Below are 15010 nucleotides of genomic sequence, written 5' to 3'. Positions count from 1 at the left end.
ATCGGTATGCTTCGTTCAGTTAACGTGTTGCTCCTACCTCACTCCCCTCCCCGGTTGACGATAAACAAAGGGCTCATTAGTTTAGCAGAGTTATCACCTGCCCCAGAAGCGTCTTGATAAATTTGGCTGTTTATTCACTAAGATAATGATTTTTATTTGTACAATAGTCAGTATATTCTGTTTTTATTCCTTGGATTTATATATTTTAACCAGAAGAGGAGGACAATAACGAGGGACAGTAGGTAGGAGATACCCCAGGTGGGGAATGCCCCCAGGTAGAGTACCCCAGGTGGAATACCCAGTGGGAGTACACAGGTGGGAGATGCCCCAACAGGTGGAGACATCCCAGGTAGCCTTGGCTGTGAGTGCTGAGTGGAAGCGATTTATGGAGGTGGGCGCATAGTGAAAGAGTGGACGGACACTGCACCACACCACACCACCCACTGCACTGCACCACTGCACCACCACACCACACCACACTACACCACACACACACTACACACCACTACTGTTCCATAAAGTCCCCTTTATGTTTTGTGTTTACCAGATTCTCACCTTGAAATGTTACCACCAGGACAGCTAAATGATCTCTGCCATATCTACACAGGTGTGGGGTGCAGGGGCTCAGGTGTGCTGAGGCGTAAGAACTCAGGTGTGGAGGCGTGGGAACTCCAGGTGTGGGGGCGTAGGAACTCAGGTGTGGGGCGTGGGAATTCAGGTGTGAAATTAGCAGGAACTCAGGTGTGGGCGTGGGAACTCCAGGTGTGGAGCGTGGGGAACTCTCCAGTGTGGGGTGGCAGGAACTCTGGTGTGGGACAGGGAAAAGCTCAGGTGTGTAGGCACGTGAAAGACTCGACGTGGGCGTGGGAACTCAGCCAGCTGACATGGGCGTGTGGAACTCAGGTGGGGGCGGGGCCCAGGTGGTAGGCAGTGGGAATCAGGTGTGGGGGTGTGGGAACTCAGGTGTGGGGCAGTGCCAGGGGCGTGGAACCATGTGTGGGCGTGAGAACCAGTGTGGGGCGTAGGAACTCCAGGTGTGGGGGCGTGGGAACTCAGGTGTGGGGGCGTGGGAACTCAGGTGTGTAGGTGGGAACTCAGGTGTGGGCGTAGAACTCAGCAACCCCAGGTGTGGGGCGTGGGAAATCAGGTGTGGGATGAGGCTGGAAGAATAGAAAATGCTGTGTGTGACTCTCTCTCTCTCTCTCTCTCTCTCTCACTCTCTCTCTCTCCCACCACCACCTGCATCACCACCACAACACACCACTACCACCCCACCTCAGGTCCTGTTGTAAGTAAACACATACCAACAGCTGCCCACCTCACCCCTTCCACCAGCATACCCCTCGCCCATCCTCACTGCCCACGTTCTCCACCCCATACCTCCACCTGCCACGTTCCTCACCCCATACCTCACCTGCCCACGTTCCTCACCCCCATACCTCACCTGCCCACGCCTCACCCCCCCCTACGTTCCTCACCCCATCCCTCACCTGCCCACACATTCCTCACCCCGCCCCACCTGCCCACGTTCCTCACCCCACCTCACCACCACGTTCCTCACCCCCATACCTCACCACCACGTTCCTCACCCCCATACCTCACCTGCCCACGTTCCTCCACCCCCATGCCTCACCTGCCCACGTTCCTCACCCCATACCTCCACCTGCCCACGTTCCTCACCCCCCCATACCTCACCTGCCCACGTTCCTCACCCCCGCACCTCACACTGCCCATTTCCACTCCCCCATGCCTCACCTACCCACGTTCACTTCTATACCTCCACCTGCCCACGTTCCCTACCCCCATGCCTCACCTGCCCACGTTCCTCACCTCCCTACCTGCCCACCTCCCTCACCTCCACTCACATCCTGCACACCTCACCTCTCACCCCCATACCTCACCTGCATTCCCCTCACCCCATACCTCACCTGCCCACGTTCCTCCACCCCATACCTCCTGCCCATTCCTCACCTCCTCCTTGGTCAGGCTGACGTGGGACCAGGTGTCGTCAGGTGAGCTGGACCTGTACAGCAATGCATGCACACTATCTAACCTGCTACCAGCACACCCTCCCCCCTACCTCCTCACCCCCCACACACACACCCCTCAGCCAGGGCTGAGGGGAATTCTCTCTGTCTGTCTGTCTGTCTGTTTATTCGCCCATCCGTCCGTCCGTCTGTGTGTGTGTGACGATGAATGAAATCAGGAATCAACCAAAAAAATTAATATTCCTTTACAACCCTTCTGCCCCACCCCCCTATAGGAATCCACGCTGAGCATGTGATTGGTTCGTACTCGAAACTGCTTGTATACCATTGGCTGACACGGAGACCTTTCATCTAATGTGATTGGTTGACTGGGTTGGACTGACCTTGACTCCTGCCCCATACAGTGAATACCCGATACAGTGAATACCCGATACAGTGAATACCCATTGATGAATACCCGATACAGTGAATACCCGATACAGTGAATACCGATAGTGAATACCCGATACAGTGAATACCCGATACAGTGAATACCCGATACAGTGAATACCCGATGCAGTGAATACCCGATACAGTGAATGCCCGATACAGTGAATCGATACAGTGAATACCCGATACAGTCAACACCCATACAGTAAACATCTTTTATAACGCGAAAAAATTATATTGAGGAATGATTTTTTTTGAGAATTTGTAAATGTTTAGAGGAATAGGACGATAATAGAGACGATAATGAGACGATAATAAGAGACGATAATAAGAGACGATAATAAGAGACGATAATAAGACATTCAGTAGTGAAGTAACGAGAGTTGAAGTTTATTTTGGTTTTATCTGTAGACAGTGGCAGGATGTTCCCCCCCTCCCTCCCCTCTCTTGACCCACTTACGGACAACGCTTGATCCCCCCCCCTCTCCCTCCCTCCACCCTATCCAACCCCTTCCTCCCCCTACCGTTCCTCCCACCACCACCACCACCTGGCCGCCTCATCTTCCCCCTCAGCGCTGACCATCACTCACTTGTTGTTCCTAGGATGGAAGTCGCTCAGATTCTAAGCATATTTATTGACCCTTTTCTTAACTGAATCTTATGTGTGCGTGTGCGTGTGCGTGTGTGTGCATGTGTGTGTGCGTGTGCGTGCGTGTGTGTGTGTGTGTGTGTGTGTGTGTGTGCGTGTGTGTGTGTGTGTGTGTGTGTGTGTGTGTCGTTCATCCTAGGAGAAGAAGTTCAACTGACCGGACATGGGCGTTACGTCACGTCTTTCACAACAAGAGTTTTCGCCAAATTCTCAGATTCATTCGGACGGTCATGGCGCGAGGGTTTAGGTTAGGTTAGGTTGGGTTAGTTCAGGTCAGGTCAGGTGGGTGAAGTCAGGTCAAGTTAGGTCAGGTCGCAGGTTAGGTTAGGTTAGGTTAGGTTAGGTTAGGTTATCAGTTGTACAGAGTAAAGTTTGCTTCCTAGATACAAGTGAGAATTGGTTTTGACGATGTACCGTACTGTCTGTTGTGGCGTCTGTCTGTTGTGGCGTCTGTCTGTTGTGGTGTAGTTGTGGCGTCTGTCTGTTGTGGTGTAGTTGTGGTGCGTGTTGAACTTATCGTGGGGATGATTCAGCGAGAATAAAATACAACACACGAGTCAGTATCAAGTACTGGTGAGGTCAGAGTTGTGTTATCAGTGAATAATAGTGATCCGGGAGAGGTCGGGTTGGGGAGAGGAGGGAGGGGGTAGGAGGGAGGTGGTGAGGGGTAGGAGGAGGGAGGTGGTGAGGGAAGAATTAGAAGATGAGGTGGGTGGTGGTGGGGGAGAATTAAGTATAGGAGGAGGAGGAGGAGGCCTAGGAGGACACTCAAGCAGAAGAGGAGGTGAAGGAAGGGCGGCGAGGGAGGAGAATAAGAAGAGGGGTGGAAGGAGGGGTTGAGAGGTTGGGGGGGTAGGAGCTGAGACCGACTATAAAACTGACGATTTTTGGTGTTGGTCAGAGTGAGTGTGCCTCTGTTGCGAAGGTCTCTCCTCTCTCCCTCTCTCCTCCCTCCTCACGACCCATGGTGAGTACACACACACACACACACACTCCTCACTCACACACACTCCACACTCACTCATCCACCATCCATTGTGTAAATAGCTGAGATAATTTACATACATTAGTGAGGTGGTGAACTTTGACACACTGAGAGTCGTGTGATGTCAGTGTCTCACCATAATACAGTGTACGACGCCATCTTGGAGTACAGTGTTGGTGTACAGTTTATTTTCCACCTTGGAGACTACAGTATACTGACTGATACAGTATAACTCTTTGTGTAATGTTTAATAGTGTGGTTTTAACAGTAAACATTATTTAACATATACATAACTATGTCATATATATATATAGTTATATTGTATTATATAACAGTGTGTAGTGTTTATTGTGTGCTGGGACGACAACACACACACAGACAAACAGACAGACACACACACACACACACACATACACACACACACACACACACACACACACACACACACACACACACACACACACACACACACACACACATTTACTGGACCATCATTGTGTATATAATATTTGTAGATACACAAATGATCAACACTTTTTGTTTTAAGTTGAAATATTTGTTTTGTTTGTAAAGAACAATAATTTAATGTGTTTATTAAGAGACAAAAAGCTTTAAATGTTGTCTAGTTGTTGTGTTGAAGGTCTCCTAAAAACCTAACTAACAATTACATTCAGTGGTATAAAGCCCCCCTTGTCTCATTTAACCTAGCCTAACCATTCAATGTCTTAATCAATCACATTTTAAGTTGAGGTTCCCTGGGAGGTACATCTTTTCATAGTGCGGTTGAAGGTCTTCGTTCCTCAAGTGATTAGACACCTTATTTGGAGAGGTATTGATGGTGGTGGTGTGTGGTGGTGTGGTGTTAGGCTAGTGCTGTGCTGTGTTAGGCTTTGTGTTGCGTTGGGCTGTGTTGGGGTGTGATGTACCTGACTAGGATTAAGGATTCTTGCGATCCTCTGGACACACCATCCTTTCACTAGTCAAGAAACATAACTAAAAAAAAATGTTTTGTTATTTGTCGTTGTCTGCGTGTGTGTGTGTGTGTGTGTGTGTGTGTGTGTGTGTGTGTGTGTGTGTGTGTGTGAGTGTAATTTATCACCACCACCACCAATACTACCACTACCCCCATCACCACCACCAACCTCACCATCACACCATAAGTCACCTCAGTATGGTGACCTTGTGTCCTAGGGTCAGGCATACATCACACCTTAGCAATATATATAGTGAAGATGAGTATAATTATTAGCTTACCTGGATATAATGTTACCTGACTGTGTGACCTCGAGTGGGTATTATTATTATTATTATTATTATTATTATTATTATTATTATTATTATTATTATTATTATTATTATTATTATTATTATTATTATTATTATTATTATTATTATTATCGTTGTTAGTTTTAATGATTAACGACGTATTTATAAGAATGTCTGAGGCTGGCTGTGTCCACCCTCTCTCGTCTTGTTCTCACACCCTGCCCTCCTGACCCTCTCCTGTGCGTATCTCAACATATAAACATTTATCCACCTTATCTAAACAGCTATAGACATTTATTCACCTATTAGTTACCAGACTAATTTCTCCTCGTGTAGTCAGTGAGGGAAGGTTGAGGTAGGAGGAAATAGCTGGTGGTTGTGTTAGTACTGAGAAATATTAATAGGGAAGGCTTGTCCGGTCCACCTAACACCTGGGCCACAATTAGCATTGTGGGGAACAGGTATTAGGTGGTGTGTGGTGGTGGTGGAGGATATTGGTGATTGTGGTAGTAGGTGGGGATGGTAATGATGGTGGTAGTGGTTTCTCTCTCTCTCTCTCTCTCTCTCTCTCAGCAGGTAAAAAATAATGCGTGTGTGTGTGTGGCAGCACCTCACCTTACACACAACAATACACAACACACACACACACACACGGATGATGTTTTAGCTACAGAGCTTTCTTAGTACTGTGTGTGTGTGTGTGTGTGTGTGTGTGTGTGTGTGTGTGTGTGTGTGAATTGCTTCTTTTGCCCAGGACTAATCAGCATCGCCTGGCGTTTATTCACTGTTCCCCGCCCTTCAGTCACACGTATACCCAGAATCACAGCGCCAGACGATCGTTCGCCAGCTATTGCCTCACTGTGTCGTAGAAGGAAAATAAAGAATATACCGGGAAGACATTGCTGACGCTCCTGAATCATTACGGCTAAAACATATGTCTTGAGTTCCTTGACACGCGGATGTACCGGTGTTGAGCAGAGGGGGGAGAAGGAGGGAAGGAAGGAGAGGAGGAGGAAGGAAGGAGAGGAGGAGGAAGGAGAGGAGGAGAAGGAAGGAGAGGAGGGGGGAAGGAGTGGAAGAGAAGGAAGGAGAAGGAGGAGGAAGGGAGAGGAGGAGAAGGAAGGAGAGGAGGGGAGGAGAGGAGGGAAGGAAGGGAGAGAGGAGGAAGGAAGGGAGAGGAGGAGGAAGGAGAGGAGGAGAAGGAAGGAGAAGGAGAGGAGGAGGGGAGGTAAGGGAGAAGAGGGGGGAGGGGAGGTAAGGGAGAAGGAGGGGAGGGGAGGGGGAGGGAGGTAAGGGGAGAAGAGGGGGAGGGTAGAGAAATACAAAAAAAGAAGAATTTGCATAGGGAAGAGTTATTGTATCCCCCCTTCTACCCCCCCCTTCACCCCCTCCCCCTCTACCCCCTTCCCCCCATAACCTAACCATAACAGATAACTAAGGAAACATAACACATACAGACCAACTAATCACACAGACCCCCTCACGATCTGTACCGCTGAGGCATAATAACAACATCTTTCAATAATAAACGGGGTTATGGGGAGAGGGGAGGTTGGAGGAGGGGAGGGGAGGAGGGAGGGAGGGGAGGGGGAGGTTGGAGGGGGGAGGGGAGGTTGGAGGGAGGGGAGGGGGAGGTTGGAGGAGGGAGGGAGGGAGGGAGGTTGGAGGAGGGAGGGGGGGAGGGGGGGGTTGGAGGGAGGGGAGGAGGTTGGAGGAGTTTTCTACCTCTTGCACATGCAGGAAAGATGCTGGTCATGGTAGTGGTGGTGGTAGTGGATGGGGGTCATGGTGGTAGTGGTAGGAGTGATGGTTGTGGTCGGGATGGTAGTAGTGGTAGTAGTGGTCAGGGTGGTGGTAGTAGTAGTGGTAGTGGTGGTGCTACTTGGCTGGACCTCTTGAGAGATTTCAATGCCATATCAGTAGCGAGCCTCTCTCTCTCCCTTCCTCTTCCTCCCTTCCTCTTCCTCCCTTCTTCTTCCTTATCTCTCCCTCTTCCTCCCTACCCTCGGTCTTCCTATCCCCTCTCCTCCTATCACCTTCTTCTCTCACTTAAGTCTTTATTTCTCTCTCAATTAAGGAAGTGAGAGAGACATGATAAATTAGGGGACAGGTGAGGCAGGTGAGGGAGGGGTGGCCAGACAGGTGAGTAAGGTGACGGGGGAGGGTTGAGACAGGTGAACAAGGTGACTCCAGGTTATCACACACCACCTAACATGAATCACCTTGCAGCTTTCCCGACATACATACATACATACATACATACATACATACATACATACATACATACATAATGGTTACCTATCGTGTACGAGGATGACCGGCTCAAGAAACTGTGTGTGTGTGTGTGTGTGTGTGTGTGTGTGTGTGTGTGTGTGTGTGTGTGTGTGTGTGTGTGTGTGTGTGTGTGTGTGTGTGTGTGTGTGTGTGTGGTAGTAGTACAGGAGCCCCGTGGTAGAAGCACTCACGAGAGGAGCTTCAAGATAACAACTTTGAAGTAAGGAATCCAATAAAACCTCGATAAGTAGAACCCTGTGATAAGAACCTCGATAAATAAAATCTTCACTCGTACTCCGTGAGGTGATTGTAATGACGTGAGGGGGGGCGTGAGGGGCGGCGTAGTGGGGTGAGGGGCGGCGTAGTGGGGCGTGTTATAGTAGTGTGAGGGGGGGGAAGAGCCGTGAACAGGCGGAGATAAAGTGTGTGGAGAGAGAGAGAGAGAGAGAGAGAGAGATGGCGGCATATCTGACCCCAAACCAAAGAGGGTTCTGATGCGCATGACAAGGAGGAGAGAATGATGCTTCTATCTTCAACCTGGATTAAGAAAGAGGGGTTTAATCCTTCTCGTCAGTGTTGGAGATTAACACTGACGGTCGCTTTGTTACCAAGGGATGGATTAAATTGATACCTGTTCTACACACACACACACACACACACACACACACACACACACACACATGGGTACAAGGAATAAGTTATCGCGTGAAATTGAATCATTAAATAAAATATAGGTGTACAACAGATCATCCTAGACCCCGTTATAACCCACACAGATCATCCTAGACCCCGTTATAACCCACACAGATCATCCTAGACCCCGTTATAACCCACACAGATCATCCTAGACCCCGTTATAACCCACACAGATCATCCTAGACCCCGTTATAACTCGCAAACGGAGTCTACATTGAACTTCCTGCTAATACTCAACACACAGTTACACAGAAGACGGGAAAAACATAGCTATTACCGTGGTGTGTGTGTGTGTGTGTGTGTGTGTGTGTGTGCGTGTGAGTGTGTGTGTCGTAACTCCACAATAACCGAGCACTACCACCACTATCATCACTACCACCACCACCGTACCCATAATTTATCACCACACACTCACACACCTGCCAAGGACCTCAAAGACTCAGGTATTCCTCTTCACAAATTACAGGTGTGGAGACTCGGGTAACCTAATTTAAAAACACGACGAAAGGTATACAAGGAATTTCTCCCATGAAATGTTATAACTGAGTTGACTTATGAGTTGTTGTTGTTGTTTTGATTTAGTTAGTTGTTAATTTATAGAATAAAGTTATTTGATATTAACTCTTGTGTGATAATTGATTAATTTGTTGATGTTTATGGTGTTAAGTGATTTATTGTTGTTATTATTATTATCATTATTATTATTATTGTTATTATTATTATTATTATTATTAGTATTAGTATTAGTATTATTGTTATTATTATTGTTATTATTATTATTATTATTATTAGTATTAGTATTAGTATTATTGTTATTATTATTGTTATTATTATTATTATTATTATTATTATTAGTATTAGTATTAGTATTAGTATTATTGTTATTGTTATTATTATTATTATTATTATTATTATTATTATTATTATTATTATTATTATTATTATTATTATTATTATTATTATTATTATTATTGTGTTATTATTATTGTTGTTATTATTATTATTATTATTATTATTATTATTATTATTATTATTATTATTATTATTATTATTATTATTATTATTATTATTATTATTATTATTATTGTTATTATTGTTATTAATTTATTTATTATCATTATTATTATTATTATTATTATTATTATTATTATTATTATTATTGTTATTATTATTATTATTATTATTATTGTTGTTATTATTATTATTATTATTATTATTATTATTATTGTTATTATTATTATTATTGTTATTATTATTATTATTATTATTATTATTATTATTATCATTATTATTATTATTATTTGTAGTAGTATACATGATACACACACATGACCGTAACATAACATTCATACTGACACACACAAGAATAAAATAGAAACATAATATAAAATAATTAATAATACTGTAGAATAAATCTTTACTGTTACATCGCCTTGAACAACCAGTTATGCTACACTAGGCTCTTACTACCACACACACACACACACACACACACATACACACACACACTGCACACAGACACACACACACACCTGTACCAAACACGTCAACATACTCAGTTAAGTTTTATTATTATTGAGTAAAAACTTAAGTGATAGTATTGAGTATGATGATTTAACCCCTTGAGTATGATGATTAAACCCCTTGAGTATGATGATTTAACCCCTTGAGTATGATGATTTAACCCCTTGAGTATGATGACACGCACTACAACCATGTGAGTGTGTGTATGTGAACGTAAACCCCCTCTCACACACACACACACACACACCCCCTCACACACACACCACCAGATCTCTTCAAAATATAAACATTGTGACGTCATTATCTATTACCGTGACCGGGTGTTGATGTTCGTCATAATGTATCCGGATTCTTGTCTCACGGTGTTAGTTTTTTGTCTTTTGTACCCTGAGACCTGACCATATACTAGAGGTTGAATGTACTCGTTCTAGGTGAAGTAAAATGTGTTTTGTTTATTTGGGAATGATTCTGGAAGTTGTTACTCGGAATCAAGTATGACGATCATCCAGCTATGATATAATGGTATGAGTTATTAGGGATGTCACCTAGGTTGATGAGTTCTGAGGTGACTAAAGAGGCCGATACCGGACCGGCAGGGTCGATCACAGATGTTACACGTGTGGAGGGCTACATCTAGTGCGGGAGGGGCGGTGGCAGCGTCTTTCCGGCGCTGGCGCTTGTCTGCCTCGGTATGCAGTCGGGCTAACTCGAAAGTATTGACACCTTGTGTGGTGCTCCTCCAAGCGTTACAGTGTGCAGTAATCGTCTCCCAGGTGAGGGGGTCGATTTGGCACTTAATCAGGTTTGTCTTAAGACTATCCTTATACCTCTTCAGTTGCCCACCGGCGTTACGTTTACTATTCGTTAGGTGACTGTAAAGTAGCTGCTTTGGCAGTCTACTGTCGTCCATGCGGGTAACATGGCCAGTCCAGCGTAGTTGTTCATGGATAATGGTAGCCTCGATGCTCCCACAGTTGGTGTCAGCAAGAATACTGGCATTTGTTCTCTTGTCTTCCCAGCGAACTCGGAGGATGGAACGTAGACTACGTTGGTGAAAGTTTTCAAGCGCCTTGAGGTGCCTCCTGTATGTGACCCATGTCTCGCTGCCATACAGCAGGGTGGGGAGGACCACTGCTCGATATACTTATAACTTTGTAGATAGTTTCAGCTCCCTACAGCTGAAGACACGGGTACGGAGTCTGCCGAAGGCTTGAGATGCACATCTGACCCGAGGTGGACAGGTGGGAGCCGGGGTACATCAACACAGGGAAAGAGTCAGTACACCACGACCCGCCTCAACACTATTTATCTCACCTGTAATTTAATCATGTTACCTGTATTATGTTGCCTGAGGTGATTATACTTTGGGAATAACTTGGTAGTGGCCATGGACCATACCCCAGGGCCATGGTAGTACAGGAAGTGAACTAGTGACCATGATGATACAGGCGGCCAGCACTCACGCGGTCTCTTCATTATAGTTTACCCACGACAACAACAACAACAACAACAAGTAAATAACCTAATATAACCCTTTACATAATTTTCCCTCGCTCCTCCTCCTCCTCCTCCTCCTACCTCCTCCTCCTCCTCCTCTCCTCCTCCTGCCTCCTCCTCCTCCTCCTCCTCCTCCTGCCTCCTCCTCCTCCTGCCTCCTCCTCCTCCTCCTCCTCCTCCACGTGCAGTAAACAACAGGTAATCACCAGGTGTTGTGGGTTACAGGTAAACACGGGTACATGATCCTGACTACAGCCAGTCTTGTAATCACTGTAATTATAGTATAGAGACGTGAAGTATATACGGTGTAATAGTATAGAGACGTGAAGTATATACGGTGTAAGGTGTGTGTGTGTGTGTGTGTGTGTGTGTGTGTGTGTGTGTGTGTGTGTGACCTTGGCTTGTGTTGGGAGGTGGAGGAGGGATGGTAGAGGTGAAGGGGGAGAGAGAGGGTGAGGTGATGGGAGGAGGGTGGTAGAAAGGGAGAAGAGGATGGAAGAATTATAAACGGAGGAAAAAGAGAGAGGAATTATCTTCACGGGGCCCCAGTTATAAAGGGGCCCCATTACGTCTAGTGTAAGGGCCTATTTGCACTGGACCCCAATCCTTAATGATCAGTGTGCCGCCAGTTAGGACACCCAGCTTAAAATTTGGACAACCAGCTTAAAATTTAGACAACCAGCTTGACGTTTGGACATCCAGCTTAAAGTTAGGACACCCAGCTTAAAATTTGGACACCCAGCTTAAAATTTGGACAACCAGCTTAAAATTTGGACAACCAGCTTAAAATCTGGTCAACTAACTTACAATTTAGACACCCAGCTTAAAATTTAGACGCCCAGCTTAAAGTATAGGACACTCAGCTTGAAGTTTGGACACCCAGCTTAAAGTTTGGACACTAAGCTTATATTTTAGGACATTTGGCTCTTGTATACCCACGTAGTGCTGGCCATCATAATTAGTCTTGACGATCACCTTGATAATTGGACTTGGCACTGAGCATAATATCCGGACTTGGCCCTCTTCCTAATATCCGGACTTGGCACTGTCGCCAACGGACTTAATACTAACATCATCACCGGACTTGGCACGGCCTTGGGGAAACCAGAAGGAGTATTGACTGAGGTTGGACTTTTGGACACACAGGCTCCCTCACACTTGTTGACGGCCGATCCTCCTCCTGAAATCCGCTCTACACGTCCAGCTTCGTCAAACTCCTCTGTAAACAAACACACAATTGGTCGTTATCGCTCATTATGGGGTACAGTGTGTGTGTGTGTGTTTATGTATGTATGTATGTATGTATGTATGTATAATATGTAAGTATGTACAGGTATGTATGTATGTATGTATGAACCTTACCTTTAGCCACGTGTATGGTTGAGGGAAGAGTCTCACATTCCAAGTCATATCGCCTGGCATGTGTACAGGGAGCCGCTACCACACACACCACCACTAACACAACTGTCGTCCACATCTGTAACCATACAACAATGTTTAGTAATTCATTCATATATAGTAGTAGTAGTAGTAGTAGTAGTAGTAGTAGTAGTAGTAGTAGTAGTAGTAGTAGTAGGAGCAGGAATAAATAGTCTTATCTGAACAAACTGATTAATGACCTGTTATTATTTCAGGGTTTAGGACCAATAAGTTTAACGCGGGGGTAGTTATATCATGGGGGTACCTATATCACGGTGGAAGGGGTAGTTATGTCATGGGGGTACCTATATCACGGTGGAGGGGGTAGTTATATCATGGGGGTACCTATATCACGGTGGAGGGGGTAGTTATATCATGGGGGTACCTATATCACGGTGGAGGGGGTAGTTATATCATGGGGGGTACCTATATCACGGTGGAAGGGGTAGATATATTACAGAATTAATATTTACATGATGTAATTGATGAATAACTTTGTATAGAAGAGACCACTTTGACCTGTGTGTGTGTGGTGTAATGGTCAGCATGCTCGCCTCGCAAATGAGTGGTCCCAGGTTCGATTCATGAGCACAGTAAACTAATGGGCAGGTTTCTTTACGCCATTTGCCTCTGTCTACCCAGCAGTAATTGGGAACCTGGATGTTAATCGATTTGTGTTCTGGGGTAATGGTTAGCCAGTGCAGTTGGCGAGTTGTCCGGTCTTCTCGGACTATTCCTTGGCACTGGGTCATGCAGCTCGTTAACTTAGGGTGTGGTTGGTGTGTTGGCGACAGCTTCTACACCTTAAACACTGGGTCATGCAGCTCGTTAACTCAGGGTGTGGTTGTTATGTTGGCGACAGCTTCTACACCTTAAACACTGGGTCATGCAACTCGTTAACTCAGGGTGTGGTTGTTGTGTTGGCGACAGCTTCTTCACCTTAAACACTGGGTCATGCAGCTCGTTAACTTAGGGTGTGGTTGTTGTGTTGGCGACAGCTTCTACACCTTAAACACTGGGTCATGCAACTCGTTAACTCAGGGTGTGGTTGTTGTGTTGGCGACAGCTTCTACACCCTAAACACTGGGTCATGCAGCTCGTTAACTCAGGGTGTGGTTGTTGTGTTGGCGACAGCTTCTACACCTTAAACACTGGGTCATACAGCTCGTTAACTTAGGGTGTGGTTGTTGTGTTGGGGACAGCTTCTACACCTTAAACACTGGGTCATACAGCTCGTTAACTTAGTTTGTGGTTGTTGTGTTGGTGACAGCTTCTACACCTTAAACACTGGGTCATACAGCTCGTTAACTTAGTGTGTGGTTGTTGTGTTGGTGACAGCTTGTACACCTTAAACACTGGGTCATGCAGCTCGTTTAAGTCAGAGGTGTGGTTGTTGTGTTGGCGACAGCTTCTACACATAAACACTGGGTCATGCAGCTCGTTAACTTAGGGTGTGGTTTGTTGTGTTGGCGACAGCTTCTACACCCTAAACGCACTGGGTCATGCAGCTCGTTAAGTCAGGGTGTGGTTGTTGTGTTGGTGACAGCTTCTACACCTTAAACACTGGGTCATGCAGCTTGTTAACTCAGGGTGTGGTTGTTGTGTTGGTGACAGCTTCTACACCTTAAACACTGGGTCATGCAGCTCGTTAACTTAGGGTGTAGTTGTTGTGTTGGTGACAGCTTTTACACCTTAAACACTGGGTCATGCAGCTCGTTAACTTAGGGTGTAGTTGTTGTGTTGGTGACAGCTTCTACACCTTAAACACTGGGTCATGCAGCTCGTTAACTTAGGGTGTAGTTGTTGTGTTGGTGACAGCTTTTACACCTTAGACACTGGGTCATGCAGCTCGTTAACTTAGGGTGTAGTTGTTGTGTTGGTGACAGCTTTTACACCTTAAACACAGGGTCATGCAGTTCATTAACTCAGGGTGTGGTTGTTATGTTGGTGACAGCTTCTACACCTTAAACACTGGGTCATGCAGCTTGTTAACTCAGGGTGTGGTTGTTGTGTTGGTGACAGCTTCTACACCTTAAACACTGGGTCATGCAGTTAATTAACTCAGGGTGTGGTTGTTGTGTTGGCGACAGCTTCTACACCTTAAACACTGGGTCATGCAGCTCGTTAACTTAGGGTGTGGTTGTTGTGTTGGCGACAGCTTCTACACCTTAAACACTGGGTCATGCAGCTCGTTGACTCAGGGTGTGGTTGTTGTGTTGGCGACAGCTTCTACACCTTAAACAAATTCACACCTAGGTGGTCCTTGGGTCGGCCATCCTCGAA

The sequence above is a fragment of the Homarus americanus genome, unplaced genomic scaffold, assembly GCF_018991925.1.
Source record: "Homarus americanus isolate GMGI-L3 unplaced genomic scaffold, GMGI_Hamer_2.0 scaffold29478, whole genome shotgun sequence".
NCBI lineage: Eukaryota > Metazoa > Arthropoda > Malacostraca > Decapoda > Nephropidae > Homarus > Homarus americanus.
This window is presented reverse-complemented; position numbering follows the sequence as displayed.